This window comes from Triticum dicoccoides, chromosome 7A (genome assembly GCF_002162155.2).
Source record: "Triticum dicoccoides isolate Atlit2015 ecotype Zavitan chromosome 7A, WEW_v2.0, whole genome shotgun sequence".
Taxonomy (NCBI): Eukaryota; Viridiplantae; Streptophyta; class Magnoliopsida; order Poales; family Poaceae; genus Triticum; species Triticum dicoccoides.
In genome coordinates, this window is record NC_041392.1 from 1,530,434 (window position 1) to 1,535,340 (window position 4,907).

The 4,907-nt window shown below is 44.1% G+C and overlaps 1 long non-coding RNA gene across 1 annotated transcript; it reads left to right on the forward strand.

The window, feature by feature from the left end:
• Window positions 1-1,207: 1,207 nt before the first annotated feature.
• On the forward strand, window positions 1,208-1,795 carry LOC119327535. The gene is made up of 2 exons (XR_005158552.1): window positions 1,208-1,321; window positions 1,437-1,795. It is a non-coding gene; the product is annotated as an uncharacterized LOC119327535 (long non-coding RNA).
• Window positions 1,796-4,907: the final 3,112 nt, after the last annotated feature.

Genomic DNA, 4,907 nt, shown 5'->3' on the forward strand with positions numbered 1-4,907 from the left:
GCTAGTCCGGTAGAGGTTCACTTGGGACATGTTGTTGTCTATGTATCCACACATGTATTTGAGTTTCCAATCAATATAATTATACCATGGATAATAAACGATTATCATGCACAAGGAAATATAATAATAATCACTTTATTATTACCTCTAGGGCATATTTCCAATATAAATTTGACTCTTTTAATATTTGAATTAATGCAATATTCTAGAAGCAAATAAATAATGTAAATTACTACTGGGGGAAGATACGATAAATTTGAGAAGGAAATAGGCACTATTTATTTGCTGGCCATTAATGCCACTGGACCATGCATGAAGTGATTACATGTAGCAATGGATCTATTTTTGAAAGGCTGATATACAAAATAAAGAAGCATCACTTATGATCTGCCAATAGGACATCAATGCAAAAAAATAATATAGGGAAAAAATAGCAAAGCTGGGTTTTGTCATAATACCAGATGTATCAAATCCAGAGATATACCTTCCAAATAACATTCCTACAAGACCCAAAAAATACAATGAAATGCATGACACTCACATTTTTATATTGAATGGATATAAGCTATTAATAAAATACCCTTATCAATGATGACATTGATATTTTTATCGTGAAGGGATATAAGCTATTCCCTTATCAATAATGAGGCACAATATATGCTATGAAAATAGCCTACATACATGGCAACACAAAACTAGTTATTAATTCTCGACATACGGAAAGATCTGCAGTCTTGCCTCTTTATAAATACTACTCCCTTCGTCCCTTGAATAAGATATTATTACATCAAATTTGTTCGAAAGTTTATGAGATTTGTTAACTAAAGTTCATGGAATAATTAAACTCGAGAAGGTCGGTTAACTAAACATTTCCATGAACTGATTTACATATAAAAAGTAAACGGAAAGTAATATATGATATGTACAAGATTTGCTTGTGTATCTGAATAAATGCACCCCGGAGGATCGGGATGGGGCAAAAAAAAGGAAAAACCTTAGAACGGTGCTGATTTTGACATAAATGAAAAAATATATTGCCAATATAGAGAACATAAACAAATATGCTATTTATACATGAATCAAAATCAAAACTAATGTGTCCATAAAATAAATGCAGGATTTAATTGATAATTACATATCATTTGTTTTTGCCAATATATATCTCAACCGGAGCACACGGCAATCATAAGCTTAGTTTTCTCCACAGTCCAGACCATGGCAGTCATCAAGAGCAATCGCACGCATGCTGTGGGTTCTTCAATCTGCGTTGTTGTTATGATCATCTCTTGCACTTTGATCTTACCAACCTCTTGCTATGAAGGTAGGTATCTCCGAACATCCTTTAATCATTTTATCTTACAAAATTCAATATTTGTGCTTAGATAGACCTTAGCGGACACTTGTAATAAATATTATTGCTTTCCGTCAATGTTTAGTTGATCGTCATGAGGAGTGCATGCCTACTCAAGTCTGCCATTGGAACGTCTGCAAGATCTTTTGCAGATACAGCGGCCACCCTTGGCTTGGGGCCTACTGCAAGACTCAGCCAGGAGATGCGAAACTATGTTGTTGCGTTTATTCCTGAATCTCCAGTGATGCAAGTTGTTGTTTGGGGCACTAATATTGCAGTTTCCTGTATCCACCCGCTTGCGATGCAGTCTCAATAAAAGAGTTTTCTAGCGACTCAATCAATGAATTAGTTTATGATCGATATCATGTGCGCATATCTAGCTAGTGGCTCATCTTTATGTCTTAAACCAGCGTTGAAAAGATTATTATATCAATTGTTCTTCAATTTCCTATTATTCTGATTCGATGATCGCAATTTATATCATGTGCGCATATCTATCTAGTTTTTTCCATGGCCTTGTATTACAAATTCAGTGCACCATACTACTTTGTTTTGTTTTTTGATTAATTTTGCATTTTCTAGAGTTTTCTCGGTAAAAAAGGGCAATACATGGTCGGACGTGTCGCAACTTGCATACGGTGTCAAAAATCATTCAAACCTGACATGGATGCCTACCATTTGTATCCCCACCTACTTGCATAAGTCTAAGGAACAAAAAAAAGTCCACTATGCATGCATAATGAACACTGAAAAGATATCAAGAAAAATATAGACAAAAGATCACTTAACCTTGTATCCCTAACAGATGAGACATGAGTATCACTAGCACATATGCCCGTGCGTTGCAACGGGAGAGAAAATTCTTGTGTCCATATAAACGTCCATCAATGCAGCACGTGCGTTGCAACGGGAGAGAAACATTGTGTGCCCATATAAACGTCCATCAATGCCACACGCCAACATCCGAGCGGTACCACCCGACGGTGACATAGAGGCACATGCCAAGGTCAAAATGTACAATTAACGAATTCTCTTTTCTCTTAAAGTTTTTGGATTATTAGGTATTCATCTTATATAAAAGATGACCATAGGCCCAAATTACATGCCACATTATAATCCTATGGAAAGCCATAGTACGGAAATAAACAAATGACGACCTCATGAGCGCCTTCGCTTCCTTGAACGGCATGCCATGTACAAAAAGTTCATATAACAGCTCATGACGGCTTGTAGAAGGTCTGTCTCATCCATTTTTATCACAACCTTGGAAAAACAATGTTGTGAAGGAAAATTATTTAAGAATAAGGAAGACCCTATGTCTCTGCGTAAAGAGCATCAACACTATGATAAATGAATCAGTCCAGAAGGTATTGTCATCGTCAGATCAGTGAGAGAGAGGGGGGAACGGGCGAGGAAGGAAGACGAACACGAGAGGCGAGCAGATTTTTTTTGGTGCTGCCGTAACTGCACAGCCTTTTCCGTTTTCTCATTCCTTTTATCTGAATTACAAGAGCTAGTCTATCCTCCCGGTCTAGCCGCCATGATCCGCGTAGATCGGGCCATCCCGCGATCACGTCCATAGCGAAAGCCAAGCGACCAGGAGGGAATAACAGAAAGGAAACTGGAGAGCACCCGCTACGTACGCCTCCCTAATCTACGTGCATGTGTGGGTCACATTAGCCCAGCTGCACCTTATTTTAAAACGGAAAAAACAACCTAGCGTTCGTGGGCTTGAGCTTATTCAGGCTAACAAATTTCCCCCCTAAGCTCAACGTCCCACGGTCACTTCCCTGACGCTAAGTTTCTGTCGTAGCTCGACGAACCGCACCTGCCCTAGTGCCTTGGTCAGCGCATCGGCCAGCTGATCCCTTGTGCCAATATGATCGATCTCCACTTGCCTTGTTTCCACACAGTCACGGATAAAGTGGAACTTGACATCGATGTGCTTGTTTCTGTCATGGTGAACAGGATTCTTAGCCAATGCAATGGCAGATTTGTTGTCGATCAAGAGCTTGAACGCACTAACTTCTTCCCCTCTCATTTCTGCAAGAAGGCGGCTCAACTACAGGCCTTGACAAGTAGCCGCCGCCGCTGCCACATATTCTGCCTCACAGGAGCTGATTGCGACGATCTTTTGCTTTTGAGAGGTCCAAGACACGGGATTTTCACCAAGGAAGAAAACCTGGCCAGAAGTGCTCTTGCGATCTCCAATGTCTCTAGCATGGTCGCTATCACTGTATTCAACCAGTGTAGCTTTCTCAGAGCCACACCGATAGCAGCAGCCATGTTTGAGAGTTCCACGCACATACCTAAGAATTTGCTTGACGGCCGTCCAGTGGGTGGCTGTTGGCTTCTCCATGAACCTGCTCACAATCCCCACAGCATGTGCAATGTCCGGTCTGGTATGTACCAAGTATCTCAAACTCCCGATTATGCTGCGATACAGAGAGGGATCAACAGCCTTTGTCTCATCATCTTTTCTCAGTTTGAGCCGGCACTCCATGGGTGTTTGACACCCATTGCACCCTGTCATCCCTGCAGCTTCAAGTATCTTTTCTGCATAGCTCTTCTGACACAAAGTAATTGAGTCTCTGGATTGGGTTACCTTGATGCCCAAGTAGTAGCTTAGGAGACCGAGGTCACTCATTTTGAAGAGTTCTTGCATCTGCTTCTTGAACTCAGTGATGGATGCTTGGTCTGTGCCGGTGATGATGAGATCATCGACATACACACCAACTAGCAAGAATGAATGTGCATCCCCGCGGCGATACACGGCATGCTCCAGTGGGCTGTGCGTGAGCCCCAGCGTGCTCATGGTCTCGTCCAGCTTGGCGTACCAGGCCCTCGATGCTTGCCGCCGTCTGTAGAGCGCCTTCCAAAGCAGCAGAACCTGCTGCTCCCTGCCGGCAGTGACATATCCCGGCGGCTGCACCACATACACTTCCTCGGCGAGGTCACCATTGAGGAAGGCGGATTTGACATCCATATGGTGCACCTCCCAGCCGGAGTGCGCGGCGAGCGCGAGGAGCCGCTGCACGGTCTCCATCCGTGTCACTGGCGCGAAAACTTCCTCGAAGTCCATGCCTTCATGCTGCACATAGCCTTTCGCCACCAGACGCGCCTTGTACTTGACGATGTGTACCGTGTCAATCGCGATCCCGACGGCAACATCGTCAAGTACAAGGCGCGTCTGGTGGCGAAAGGCTATGTGCACCCACTTCAAGCCAATGGCTTTGTGGCCGGCCGACAAGTGGGCGAGCTCCCAGGTGCTGTTCTCGCCTATGGAGTGCATCTCCGCATCCATTGCCGCCTTCCAGGCCCCGTCGATCAGCGCCTCAGTGATCTCGCGCGGCTCCTCTGCCGTGAGCAAGCACTGATCAGGCTCCTCCCATACAACCTCATGTTCTGTCCCATCGAGAACATCGGAGAGGCGCCGATATCTTATCAGCCCGGAGTCGACGTCGCGCGTGTCATTGTGTGTGGGCCGTGTGGCCCATCGTGGCTCCCGCGTCACCACAGGGGTGCATGGCTCGGTCTGCAGTGTGGCGGGCGCCGA